This window comes from Argopecten irradians, chromosome 4 (assembly GCF_041381155.1).
Source record: "Argopecten irradians isolate NY chromosome 4, Ai_NY, whole genome shotgun sequence".
In the NCBI taxonomy this organism is placed as follows: Eukaryota; Metazoa; Mollusca; class Bivalvia; order Pectinida; family Pectinidae; genus Argopecten; species Argopecten irradians.
Window position 1 is genome coordinate 35488488 of NC_091137.1, and position 15658 is coordinate 35504145.

At 33.9% G+C, this 15658-nt stretch overlaps 1 long non-coding RNA gene across 1 annotated transcript in view; it reads left to right on the top strand.

The window, feature by feature from the left end:
* The window catches only part of LOC138321468 (uncharacterized), a 37615-nt gene extending 22164 nt beyond the window's left edge, over window positions 1–15451 (top strand). Inside the window, exons 2-3 of the long non-coding RNA XR_011208337.1 lie at window positions 10323–10574; window positions 14609–15451. This is a non-coding gene — a long non-coding RNA (uncharacterized lncRNA). The remainder of the gene's footprint in view (window positions 1–10322; window positions 10575–14608) is intronic.
* The last annotated feature ends 207 nt before the right edge of the window (window positions 15452–15658 follow it).

A 15658-nucleotide genomic window follows, 5' to 3' on the forward strand; every position in this document is an offset into this window, starting at 1 on the left:
TATATGCCTTTATGTGATCCATATTTGACGGTTGTTAAAATGAATACTTGTACCGAAATCAAGAAGAGGACGTAGCTTCAACCTAAAATCTATAAAATACAAGAAAAATGTAGTTGTCGTTGGTACCGCGGGAAACCACCACTTGTTCATGTGGTCTTTATCGATGTATTAACCAAAATACTCATTACTGCTATAGCCAATAGACTATTTTTTGTAGAAATGATGAAAAATGTAATATTCATAAGCTTTAAAGTTTGATTTGGTTTATTCAGTAGATTTAACGTCATATTAACAGCTAAGGAATTTAAGGACGTCATCATTTTATGTAATGGTTAGCGTGTATGAGTGTCAGTATTTTTACGTGTATTGTTTGTGGTATATTTATTATGTGTCTCCTTTTAATAATTTAATAAACAACACACCTTCTCGGTCACGTTAAAGAGTGTCAAATGTAAAGTGATTTTATTAAAAAAGATGCAAGATAAAACGAAATTATTTGCAGTTGTAAAGGAGCTCTACGGTATTACAGTGGAATAACAAAAAAATGTCCTGCATATACGTTTAAAAGTACATTCAGTACAAAGCGATCACCAGGGGTTCATTTCACGAAATGGATGAAATGGACAGAGTGTGAGAGAGTACATGTACAGTTATAGATCTGAAACAAACGATCGCACTCTCTCGTGATCAAGTGTAACATTACTATCATCGTAACGGTCTTCGTGGTTTTAATTAATTCTACGATATCTATATCAAAGTAACATCTAAGCTTGTTCTTTGAAATGGCAAACAATAACGATTCCGTTGTCATGCATGACCATTTTAATCAAATGTTATGATATTTTAACTTCTTTGTCAAAGGCCTTGATGTTTAGATGCGATGGGCAAAGGCGAGACATCTGGGCTTTATTTCCATTCGACCGTAGTGACACACGTAGGAATACTATATTGTTATCATAGATTTTAGTCCTAATGACATTTTCATACTCTTGTGAATACGCACCCACAACTATTCCTATTTTTATTATTTTTGCACTCCAATAGTCGAATGAATGTAGAGAGGTTGCTTCATCATAAAATAGTTTCTAAATTTTGAAAAAGTGTGTGATTGTTTTCATTCCTTTAAGTATTTGTATTGTCGTCAATGCCATTATTCTCATAAGAACATAATATCATATTATTACATATTTAATTCAAAATCAGATTGTTTGTTATAAATTTACAGCTAATATATAGCTAAGGACATTGAGAGCCAAACTATTATCTTTGTATAAAAACAACATTTACAATATTTTAAAGGATTTTAATGGAGTTAAAATGTAGATTTAGTGTATCACAAAAGATGTACTATGGCGAAGATTAAACATTTGTAATAGATGTAACTATTCTTCAGGTGAAATATGATGAATGTTTTGGAAATTGATAAGCTTAGGAAAATGGAAGAATACTATTAAAGGAGATACTATCATGTGGTTGTAGTTAGGATGTAAGGCTTGTGGGATTTCCATTGCTGACGAAGTACAAAGGTGGTAATTCCGCTCACCCATCAACTATTGAATGAAGATTTATTAAATAGTAAAAATAAAACTGCTACAAAGGCGAAAGAACTCCCTCATAAATACTCGGACACCATGCGCACTCGAAAGGTTAGTTTCTGTCCTAGAACAGTGGACTAATTGATTATCACTCTAAGTATTGGATGTAATCACTCATAACAATCACGGCATCAGGAATCATGAGAATTACTTTAAACCCATTATTCATCTTGGTTAATACATTAAATTGCCTCTTATTTCAAAGTCGACAATAGTCAAATCAATTATCAATCTCCTCTGTACATCTATACAGGTGTTACATGCTAATTGTGGAACTCAAAGTATTGTTGAATTTACACCGGAAGAAACATTGTATAGCAACTAAAGGTCACAATGACAAATAAATGGGACAAGTCGGAAGGGGTGTTTTAATTGACCAACAAATCTAATAGATTAAGCATTTAGCTATGTGATTTCGGTGTTGAAATAAACTTGCGGTGAGTCCAAGTTTCCGGGGCATGCTATTAAAGATCAATATTTAAGTACTCATTACATTTGTAATTAATCATTGGCTAATTATTTGCACGTGCGGGTCCAGTTCGGTCTTACTAACATAATGAACCGAGATTTATTGATAGCTGATGTGGTCAAGTGGTCAAGGCTGGTGACTTTCAACTTAGACGTCCGCCAGTTAATGACAAGTTCTGTGTTTGATATTTGCAGTAGCCTCTCCACTCCAGCTATTGACAGTCTGAAAACTCGATATAAGGTAGGATAAATGGAAGGCCCGTATCTCTATACAAAAAAAACATTACACGTTCCCTCACCGTATATTAACGTCGGGAAGCTAACGCACCTCCTCTAAATGGATAAAATCAATGAATTCGAATAGTACTGGTAGTTCTTTGATGGCATTTTGTATACAGATAATAAGTGTGTTGGTTAAAATATGGTAAAAGTGTGCTCTTCCTTCTTGTTTTACGATCTAAAACATCGGGGAGTAACCAATGCTGAACAGAAGATATACAATGTACTGTACCAAACAGTTTAGGACACTCTTTGTCTAATTTAAAAGCTCGCCTACACAAGGTGTTTACGTGGTGATTATTTCTGTTTATATAGGCTTTGTATTTTGGAAGAACCACCTAGGAAGCCAATTATTTTTTAGACAAGTACCTAATGATTTATGCATGTAGACTAATAAAGTATTAAAAAATGCACGCGTCTTATGGAAAAAAGTTTTAATTTAAATCAAAGCAAAGAATCTTTCACAAAAAAAACCCGTAAAAATAAATTGGATTCATAGAATTAAAATCACCCTCATGATTAATTCTGTATATAGATTAGATTCAAGATTTTTAAAGCAAGAGAAATCTCTTGGGCTTCCTTAAACCTCTAAATTGCAGCTAGTTGGCAGTATTTTAATATACAATATATACATATATATATTTGTCTTGGCGCCATTCTTTCTGTAAATAATGTAAAGTTGGATCTCTCTTTAATTAAAAAACGTTTTGAAATGTTTATGGTCTACATTTTTTGTTCAAAAAGGCGTTGTTAATTCAACATATCCTTGGTTAAGGCGTTTTATTTATTCTGTTGAATACTGTAAGAAATAAATAGAAAATGCATATCAACAGCATTAAGCAGAACCGAGAGTTAAAATAATTGTCTTTTGTACGTCCCCGGCGTTGGTGACCTCAGGGGAAGAAAATAGCTATATTGAATTGTCACGCGCAGAGGTAAACGAATTACCGAAACACCCCAGGGATCTTGAGATATCCGTATACACCCAGGAAAGGCGTGTTTTAAAGCTATATTAATACATATCTATAATGGGCTAAACCGCGTCCCGAGGACAGGTGACTTGTCATAACAGTGTTAAATCTCCTGTCAAAACTGTGAAAACTGTCTCCAAAAAGGAATTGGGAGAGAATACATTCTCTCTGAAGACACAGGCAAATTCGATAACATCTTTAAGGCAAATTGGGCCAAGGTCCCAGGACTGCGTTATGCCTCAGGCTACGAAAGATTCGTGTATAATCTCTGCTTAGGAAAAATAAAATCACATAAACTATTGTTAAATGAGTGTGCTTTTTAATATAAGATATCATAATGAAATGAGTCTATGTAAATGAGAACTTTGTTTTTGTTGATTATCTTATTACCATCGTGTTGTTCTGGTGTTAATCCGTTGCTGTTGGGCTTTTAACACTGATTAATAATATTATGCTGTTCTAGAGTTCGACAATATATATTTTAACCTTTTTATGTTTTCATTGAATGGAAACTGAGATTGACTGTTAAAAATTACCATTAAATATACTTCTTGACAAAGCATGAATTTCTAATACTTTGTCAAAGACGCAAAATATTCCAGCATTCTTTAAATAATAGATACTCATATAACGGTATTCATTCTCATAACCAAATGCCGTTCCCTCGTTTGTAGATCCCGTATAATCTCGCGAGGTTTTCATCTCTCCTTAACGTAGATACCAATGTGAAAGTTCTAGATAGATGATATATTCCAACATGAATAAAACGTTGTTGAATTTTCACCGAATTTCATATAAAAATTTCCACGTTTAGAGTATAATTTAACGTAGTAGGTCTCGATAAGACTGAAAATATTCTCTTCCAAATAATACCTATTTTCCACTACGGTAAAGTATTTTATCCCTTAACTATTAATACATGTTTTACAATGGGGAAAATTGTGTGATGAATTCCATAGCAGTTGGTTATCTCTTATGTTTCCAAATACCTACGGTACTTCTGATTGGTCAACTCTCTTGATTCTGTGTTCTACCACGAATAATTGTTATGTTTACTGAAAAAATTATCCCGTTGCACAATAAAATGTCAAAACCCACATTTAGATAGTTTACCATTTAAATGCGCATTTCAAATATACGTTATTTCTCAACTCAACTCGATTACACACATAACTATATCAAACAACTGTCATTTCTACCGATGAGTACATATACACTTTAACAAGTAGAGACATTTATGTCATTAATGTATTTTATATTGCTATGGTAAATGCTAAGCTTCCAGACTAGTGCTGCTGGATATACCCCTCTGGCGTATACTTTTTATGTCCGATCATTTGATCTTTTAGAATTAAAAACAACTTGCGCAGTATCCGGAAAGAATATTTTATATAACTACTGTTCAAATGTCGAAAGAGATGACTCATTGGCAAGTCGTTTAGAAAAAGAAAATGGCTTAGCTGGTTTCTTAGCCGGGTTAATTGCAATGTTAAGAGGCTGACTAATTTAAAATGTTATAGTTGGCTTGCTTTCATGGGGCATTTTAATGTTTGAATTTAGTCATAATGTGTTAGTCTTGGTTTTTTCTGACTCTCGTTTGTCTACAATGTAAGGTTGGTTATATGCTAAAATGTTGCGATTTGGTTATTTAAAAAAAGGCAAATAAAACCAAACATGACCATAGCTGTTAATAGGACGTTAATTAATCAAACAAACAAACAAAATCTTCGGCAGCATGCTTCAGTGATATAGCACTATAAAAAGGGCAACAGTTCCACTATACAAGAAGACACAACATGAATATACCGCAGTCTCCCAAAACATGCACCTCGCACTACATACACCCAACACACCGCATACAAGGGAGACCGTCCTAACATGACCATAGCTGTTAATATGACGTTAATTATTAATGAAACAAACAAACTTTAGCATTGTACCTGCTGCCCAATTGCATTATCGGAAAAGGCGACTAAATTCAGGATATTATCGTTTCTCTGTGAGGAAGGCTCTGGATTCTGTCCCCCTGGCCGAGATGCACCACCGTCTAGTAAAGTTGTAGCTTCTGCCTGCGGTTGTTTAAAAGGGGTGGTTAGACTGGCTTGCCCTAAAGAGACACTGGCCGTAAATATGACGTTGATTTATTCAAACAAACACCATAAACAATTCTGACCGTGTTTTTTCATTGTAGCATATTGCTGGAGACCACCTTCATACAGTGACATAAAACCAACAACGAACGAACTAGTCGCCCTTTACTCGTTATTCTGAACGTCAACAAAAGCAGAAACTACCACTTTCATAAATGTCTTTTCGAAAAATAAAATGTATGTCAGCGTTGATGCCTCCGTATCTGTACTATATCTCTAGCACCTACATCCTAACCTAGAGAGATGCCAAAAATTATGGCTTTTTTACGGCGTCCAATCCGAAACAAAAACCATTCTTAACATCAACAACATCATTGTTAATAAAAAGTAAAAGAAAATGCTTTTAAAGTGATTACTCGAGATTAAACACAAGGTATTATCTCTTAAAGATTCCATTTGATGATCTGCAGTGTAATTGAATCTGGTATGGTTGCTACTCAGAGACAAGAAGATAACGCCTGTGTTTAGAGATGGAATACAATAGTTAACTCCAGAAACCCGTCAAAAACAGGTGATTGCGTGCTGTGATAAATATGTTATGTAATATAAACTAGCGAACTGAAGAATTGAATTATTTATATGTCAAACTACATCAGATAAACTAATAAAAACTACCATGATATTAGCAGAAACGCTGACTAGCAAGTTATTTTCGAGAGTCAAAATTTTGCTATTTTCTTTTCAGAAAAGAAAAATAAATTTTAATGAAATCGCTACACATTCATCGTTTGGAAATAATCCGCACATATAATCGCAGTTTGTTATATACAAGGATCATTTCCTTTTCGCTGGATACTTCCCTAGGGCAACTGCTAGTGGAGGACGACATAAAAATCAAATATTATAATCGGCCATTAATGTCCATTCTTTCGCTAATTATGACCAACGTCTAGACATTTTCTTTTGACAATTTTAATATACATTGTCAGTTTATTATGTCATAAAGCTTATGACATTTTATGACATAGCCAATTGACAATAGCTCAATACGCCTTGTGTTTTCTCTTTATACTACTAGTATAACCAACAGCGAATCTGGTTATGTTGAATAAAATATCTTGGTGTATCAGGTTCAGAATTGTCTCTTTGAAGTTTGTTTGTTTGCTTATGTTTTGATTAATTAACATCCTATTAACAGCCAGGGTTATAAGGAAGGCCTACCATGTATGCGGTGGGTAGCGTGTGTGAAGTACGAGGTGCGTATTTTGGGAGACTGCGGTATGTTCGTGTAGGGTCTTTTTGTATAGTGGAACTCTTGCCCTTTTTATAGTGCTATATCACTGCAGCATGCTACCGAAGGCATCAACCAACACACCCCACCCGGTCACATCATACTGACAACGGGCGAACCAGTCGTCCCACTCCATGTATACTGGGCACTTAGCAAGAGCAGAAACTACCACTTTATGGTTTCTGCTGTGTCTTTGAATGAGTACGTACAAGTGCGTTGTCTCTAGAAAAATAAAAATATTTGTTTATGCATTTCTGTCTAGATCCGATTCCATGTTCTAGAGAATGTGGATATATAAATAAACTTTTCGCAAAATTTCGGTCAAACGAAGTTTGTAATCATATTATTGATGATAATATTATTTTCAAGTCTTGGAGGAAAATTTAGTTTCATTTCGGCGTTTTTTAAATTCATTTCAAGCGATAACACCACATTCGTGTAGAGAATACAATATCTTTTCCGGTAAATCTTTGTTCTTCAGTGATTCAATGACCAAGAAAATCTGTTGTATCGTGTGTTTACTATATATGCTCATAAAAAATTAATAAAAGTCATTGATACATTTAAATTTATTGGTAATTTGGATGGTTTCAGCTGTTCTCCCCGAGCGCTGGCTTTGTGTATGATACATTAATAAAATTTTCTTCAAATTGAATCTTATCGAGCTGAATGACAGTCTCAGTGAAGTACAAAAAATTCTCCGTCTGTTTTTTCGTAATTTCCTTATCATTATAAGTAACTGTTCTTGACTTACGATTGTTCGCACATTTTTGTACATCTATGTGCCGTTAACATATTATACAATAAATCTATTAACTTTGAATAAAACCTCAGAAGATGTCGACTTTATATGTATTAGTGCCACATATAATGTAATTGTCACATCGTCTAGATCTTTTCCTCACTGGTTAATACACTCTAAACGCTTCATAACCCGTCGGGGTTTGTCGGGCTTATATGTCCAACAAAGAATTCAATTGCTCTGCCCATGGGAAATTGTGTGCGATTTCTTTATTAGATTCCTATTCCATGTATAACACACGTTTGTTCTGCGATAGTATATTGCAAGTGACACGTTTGTAATAGGATGGGTTTTACATCGATGTGAACATGGGTAAAGTGCAGCATTTCTCGCAATTTTTATTCAACATCTTCATCCTTTTCCTCTTCTTTCTTCCCATCCTCCTTCCCATTCCAAACGCACCAATCGGAAAATTTTTTAAAATGCTGGTATCAAGGAATATTCTCCAATAGGAAAATATACCATTGTGGACTTTCTTGTGTCTGACTAAAACAGGGATGAATCGCTCAGAAAAAAAATAAATGCAGGCAGCTAATATATAATACTTTCGAAATACCTCGAATGCAACGCCACTCTATCGTATGATATGTTTGTTCGATGCGGGAAATGGTTCATAGAATGTAATATATTGCCTTTATATAATACTTGAAAACATGTTGCAAAGGGTTCCTGAGAAGAAGCATATACTGTAAACCAAAATATTGTCACGTTCAATTCAATTTCGCGGGTGATAAGAAATAGCAAATATAAATGTCTGCAAAATTGTTTGAAGCATTAGTATAATACACGGAAATATATATTCTTATATAAATAGAAATATATCATAGATCATATTTTGACTGTTTTCCGCGAAATGAAATCCCCACGAATAAGTCACTAGGCATGACATCGCGAAATCAAGATGCCGCGAAGATGATTTGGGTTGCAGTAAACAATATAACTAGTATGTTGATAATTTGATGATGTCATCGGTTTAATTCTTACAGTTGTTGATGTCTTTTCATGATCTAGTTTACCGTAAAATCAATTCTTTTTCACATAATCCCTGTTTCTTTTTAAGTGATTATTTATATAGTTTCCATTGTCTATGATTAAAATTCCACGATAATTGATTAGACAATAAAATGTTCTATACTGCGGATGTGAAATCAATTGACCTATTTAGAACACTTTTGTAATAGTCAAGGTTATTGGTCGATGACCTAATTCGAAAGGTTGCCGTGAATACATCTTATCACTTATCTATGCATCTGTTTCATGTGGTGTGGAGCCGGACGAGGGTCATCGCTACTGATGTTGTTTATTTGTAATTACTTAATTGGAATTGATTGTTTCCAAACCACGCTTCTACTGTTCCGGTCCTAGGGTAATGGCCGGTTTTTAGGACATTTGTTTTTTGGTTTATTGCTTCCGGTTATTCAGTTTATAGATCGTTTATATTTCTTTAATAGAGGCGTTGAATTGTGTTTTTCATTATTCTTTTAAGTATCGTGATAAGTCGTACAAAAATGTTGCTCACGAATCGTATTTGCATATCATACTGTTATGACGTAATATGATTTTCATTATGCCCATTTCTATTGTGTCCCGTAATAAAATGGGTTATTTTGAACTTTGTTTTGCGTAGGAAATAATCTTCATTAATATATACATGACTACAAATTTTGATTTCTTTAAAATGCCAAATTGAGTAAAAAACAAGAGGTCCATGGGTCTTAACGGTCACCCGATTTCGGATATAGAATGAAGTCGAAAATGTAAATAGTTAATCGTCGCATGACGGACGACGGACAAAAGGCGATTAGAATAGGTCACCATGAGAATTCGTTTCAGGTGACCTAAAACTCCTGTTCAAAATTATATGTCTATGCATATTATAGACAGAGAAACAACAAAACATTTTCCCTATGTATCATGACAGTACGATAGTTTTATTTACGAATAAAACATTAGGAGACATTTTTATTTTTTGCGAATAAAACATTAGCAGACATGTTTATTTACAAATAAAATACTAGTAAGATTTTTATTTTTCATAAGACAAAAACGATTGTATCAAGAGAATTGTCTACATCTCTCGTTAAGACCAAGCAACCTAGAGCAGGATGGGTTTATGTCAAGGTATTTTAAAGCAATATATCTGTCTTTCGGAAATTGGTATCAAGTGAAAATCACTTGAAACATGAAACATATCGTTCAGCGTCCTCATCCGTACCGTGGGTGTTGACGTGGCACTGACAACTGGATAGGACACCACCTAATAAGGACGCCTCGAGCATAGTATAACATTCCACTAGGAACTGTCATTCCCAGAACAATAATAACATGTGAAACATATTTTACGTATAATATATGGTGAAAAGAGTGTAAAAAATGTACGATGGTTTGACTTCTACTTATTTTAAGTTTGGGTTATCTCGCTAACGATAGTAAGAATGTTCGCTTAGGGATGATGAAATGTTCAATCTTGTACAAATCAGCATTTCGGTCATACTTTGTATTGTCAAAACTAGTTATCTAACACTTCTTTATTTCAGCTATAATACCATCGCTTTTTTCCATAAAGTCACTTTGGTGGCAATGAAATCACCATGTTCATTTCATTTCAGCTGTACAAGTAAAATGATTGTATGTTATATCGTATCTCATCACCATTTTATACCTTATGGAAAAACTTAAGGAGTTGGAAAGCTGTGTCATTTAATTATTACTATCATCAGGTGCAGAAAAATCGATAGGAATACTACATATAAATTACGTTTTAACACCGTGGATAATATATATGAGGCAAAAAAAACTAACGATAATTTTTCATTTTACTTGCAGAAAGAACAAGATGAATTCGATTCAGACCTTATGTGTTGTGGCACTTTTGTTGTGTTTATGTGGACACACAGTTTCGAGGAGTATCGAATGTTCCACCTTGTGCACACAAGGTTACTCCATTGCATATTGTGAATGCAGCAGATTCAAGGTCAAGCTACCCTTCCGATTCGGTAAAAGAGCGGGAAGGCTTCCATTCAGATACGGAAAACGCGATTCACCTGTGATATCATCATACGACAGTAGTTTAGAAAAGTAAGTATTAGTTTGGGAATGATAATGGCGCGTCAGCACATCCGCTCTGATAGGTAGGTATCGATTGTGATGTCTTCTGTGAGATCGAAACACGCATTGTCTTATCTGAAAATAGAGAATTCAATAATATGGATATATGAAATAGGAAAATAGTAGTGAAATATTTACTTTCATTAAAGCACTGGTGTCATTTTTTAAAAATTGCATAACAATTCCATTTTGTTCTGTTTATCTTGATGAGAAGATATGTTTCGTATTATAAATGTCTTGATACAAATAAATGAATTTATCATTGATGATTCCATATATATCAATATATCGAACGCTCAACCCCTTAAAAAATCAACTCTATCTTCAACCCTATCAAACTGTTACCTGTCAAGGTCTAGTATACGGACGTGTGATTGAAGCATTATATAGGATAGCAAATTATTAGAGGGGCAAAATTTAAAACGACGGGACAAATTTCATAAAATATCAAATATAATGCATACTGAAATACTTTTCATCCAATAAATACAAGAACCTGCATTTTGGAGAATTTCACCGTTAAAAGTGTTTCAAAAATCCAGCAGAGGCAGACATTTTGTCACGCCGTCTTCGAATCATGATGTTACATCGTTATTTCCTTACGTCACGCAGCCAATGGAAATCATTCCGCGATAGATTACGTCACACAGCCAATGGAAATCATTCCGCGATAGATTACGTTAGTAACAAGTTTCAAAACAATGATACATGGGCAAAGTTAGTGGATATAGGGGTGATAAGGTGATATATATGTTATGTTACACAATAAATTGTGTGTGTTTCATATGTGACATTTGCCTGACGAATGTGGATGTGTTCACATCTTACTATTCATCGAAACGTCACACATGAAATACTCACTGGTTGAAAAAAATATGAAATAGAAATATCATTACGTAAACAATATTTTTCAACTCAAATAAAATGTTTTAAAATACGTGTATAATATTCTTGATATAGGTCAAAAGCACGATATCTATATTCAGGAAAGTCACATTGCAGTGCGTGAATTACGTGAATGTGAAATAATCGATATTAATTAAGGCTGCATTCTTCGTGAAGTGATGCTAGCACTATTAATGCCCATTTGATATCATTGAAAATTAATCTGTCTGTCTTAATGTGTTACATTAGGCCTGGGTAATTGTCTCCTGCTTCCGTAACAATGTGTCTCTAATAAGGAACAAAGTGCACGTTATGTTCTGACAATGGCGTTGATGTGGATATACATGTATCCAGCCACCATATATCATCTCGACACACTATAGCAACAAGAGATGTCATCCTATATCTGGTTTTCAAATCAACTCCTATTTCAACATCGACGATAATATAATATTACACGTTCTGAAACCGTATGTTATTTTCGCGTGGATGATATACTTGTGATTTTACTAAACATTGGTGTGACCTCGAAAATTTGATCCGCGAAATACAGAGAAATCGTTGGCATATAGACCCTGAAGGCCAGACCGCAAAATATAAAACAGCTAAAAATTAATTTGCATGTTTTTACTTGAATTCGCGAAAATGTTGACCCTCCTAATTAACCGGATAGACGGCATTTCATTTAATATAATACAGATAGCAGAAAGTGGGACATGTACTCCAGTAGCTTCATGCCAACTAAATATTTTATTCCATTTAAGAATTGATCCTTGCTTTGATCAATTTCATGGGAGTGATGAATTGAGTTCCTCTTGAAATAAACTGAATGAACTGCGAAGAGTTCATGTTCATAAAAATTCGGTGTTCTTAAAATTGTAGAATCTGTCCGTGGTGTTTGCATTTATTGAAACAACCAATTTACATCTAAGCCTTTTAGAAAGCTACGCCTACGTAATGTTGGTCTAGAATAATTTCTTTGGCGAAAACTGATGTTAATCTACTCAAGTTAATGAGCAAATGAAACATGATGTATTAAGTAATTCTATTGAGTCCAAATTCAGTGAAAATTGAAATATGTATAAATGTGTTTCCTTTCTAATGTTATTATTCGGAATGATCATATTTATACTCGTTAATGACTGTTACTTTCTAACAAAAGTTAGAAACCAATCGACAGTATTCGGATCTAAACATTTGTGAAAAGGTTCTTTAGACACTCCATATCAGTAAAATACCGATTCCGTTATTTCACAATACTAATGAATTAGATCGTGGTATCGATCACGATTTTTTCCATTAAAGCATCATAGGGAGTGTCTTAAAAGTAGAGAACTTAAAATGTTCTTTACATGCGGCCTTAGCCATTGTTTGCTTAATGGTCGATATTCCATGTTGCTTGATCCCGCGGGCACGTGTTTCAACAATCTTACGTTCAACATACTTTATAATGCTTTACAAAATATTCGATACCAATTTCGTTTAATTATACAGATTATTGTGACACAAGAGTCATCTTAAAGAAGAAGAAAAAGTATTCAGGTTTCATCTCCCTTTTTGTTATATATTTGTACCTCGTTGATGTGTTAATGATTATTTTTAAAATGATTTAGAAGAAACTAGCGATGCTATCTTTAAGTATAACGGCTAACATATTTTATAAAACATAATTATTTTCTAAAAGTAATCACATCTGGGGCGACCTATGATAGCAAACACAACAATCTTCTTAAATGGGAAATAAAATGTATTATTCATCGGGGCAAGTCACAAAGCGTCCGGAAATCCCAACATAACAAATAGGATTTTGTCGAGTTGGTGATTAGATGCCTTCTTCCGTATCCGACACAACGGATTATGATACGACAAGGAATGCTTGTAGAATTGGCGTCATCGTTAATCTGCTAAGATTCTCGACTGGCTTTTCTTTTTTGTTCTTGAATTCGTAATTCAATTCTTCTATGTGATCAGTCTGGGATTATAAATGAGTGTGGAATTTTTTACGGTATTCAGATTCAAGATCAGTTAAACCAAATTATATAGGTTTCTATTTGCAAATATTTATGCAATATTATTTTTGAAAAAAAATCATCGCAAGGCAGTCAACGTGTTACTTATAAAGAATAATGCTACGTGTTTATACCCAATTGAACACACCTAACCTCCAGTGATTGTTAAAGAGAAATCCAATGTGTTTTATATCAATATTCTACGTTTACCCTTGATTCTATTAATTCAATGATTTTACCGCATACAGCCAATGTAGGGGTTACACAAGATCGATGTCACTACGAGGACGTCCCCATTGCGTTAAATACCCTGCGGATAATCCGGAAGAGCAGTTGAAACTGCCAAGGCCGCGCGTGATAATTAATTTCCTAAATTGCTGATAGTTTTTACTCTTACTGGAGTCATAACATTTACAGCAATAAATCATAGAGGTTGAACTGAACATTACGCTTTAGATAAAAATATCACTTAGAGAAATGTATTAATCAGGAAAATCACATGATCCGATAAAATTACAAATGTGAAATGTCATGGATTGAATTTGATTCAAAAAACTGTTTTTAAAACAAAGAGTTATTATATTTATTGAATACTGAAAATTAGTTGCTTTGTTGTATTTGCAATGAAAGTCGCATGAAGGAAGATGGCACAATATATATAAAAATATAAATGTTGCCATAGACAACGAAACACAAATACAGATGTATGTTGATCATAAGAAATTCCCGGTTTTGCTGCAAAGTTTAACAATAATTCATAAACATATATCATAAGTATGGTCTGGATGTTTTAGTATATGTTTCACAGCAAATTAACAAAATGTTATTCTGAAGATATATGATCTCTTTCCACTTTCAATGACCGGGACAGCCCCAAGATTTCGATAATAAAACAACCCGAACTGATAAAATTTTACAAAGATATTTTGGATGGATCTTCAAGGTCCAAAATATCATGCAATGATCCATTAGTATACACGTAAGTGGCAAATGGTAGTATGACATTTGTATTAATAACTTTTAAAAAGTAACCTTAAATGTTTTAACATCTTTAAGTAAAATTTATTAATTGGGTATGCAAAATAATAAAACGCTTTTTTAAATTTACAGACCAAGTTATGACGATGTTTTGGATTTACTCCGTAACTACGCATTTGATGAATACTAACTTCCGAGGAGTAGCAGGTCTGGATCATAGAATTGTTTGAATCAACGTCTCTTGGAACCTTGTAATGTCACACTTAAGTGCCTAATGGGTCGTCTCAACACCATATTACAGTAACCCGAATCCGGTGCTGCAATACAATTGTGCAGGTCTGTTAAGGAGAGTTAACGAACGTTTATTTGGTTCAAAAGAGGCGTACAAAAAGATTATTCGAAAATGTGTGGTGAAGATAGCTTAGAAATGTTCACGTTACATTTTGACGTCTGTAACAACTCCACCAGATTACATGAATGAAATGAAAGAAAATTACAATAGTCCGGAGTCCAATCAACGTGTTTGCTTTTATAGTTTTTTTTTTAACTTGTCATTGTTTTATCTAATACACTCTGTATTGTAAAGCACACAATCACACTTTGACAATTCAGTATCTAGGTATAGGAAGTAAAATATATGGATGGACATCATATGGTGATAACATTTCTCGCTGTGTTCACGTTGGAACCACACAACACCTTTGTGCTAAATCCAATATTACAAAAGCCTACAAAAAAAAACAACAGGAAAAGGACACAAAATTAAGCTTTTCATCTGGACAGAAGTCCAAATGTCGCTGACGTTTTTTGAGCAAGTGAGTGCGCTGTACACTTTAATATTGATTTGTGAGCATTAAATATTCAGATCCACTATCTCTCATCTACATCCTCATATATTTGTAAATCTTAAGTTAATTGTGAACTTTTGTGTACTTTTGTGTAGAGAGGAAAAAATAAAATTATATTTGGAAGAGATCCTGCATGGAACATCTGTATACTTTAATAACCACAATTGTTCCTTCATATCGATATCTGTAAGAACTGTTAAAGAAACATTAACAGTGAATTAATGGGTACTAGGGCTTGGTATAATGAACACTAATCTTGACCACATGGGGATTTATAATCATCATCGAAAGACATGTAATGGTTCGCAAAGGTAAGGAGTTCAATGAATAACGT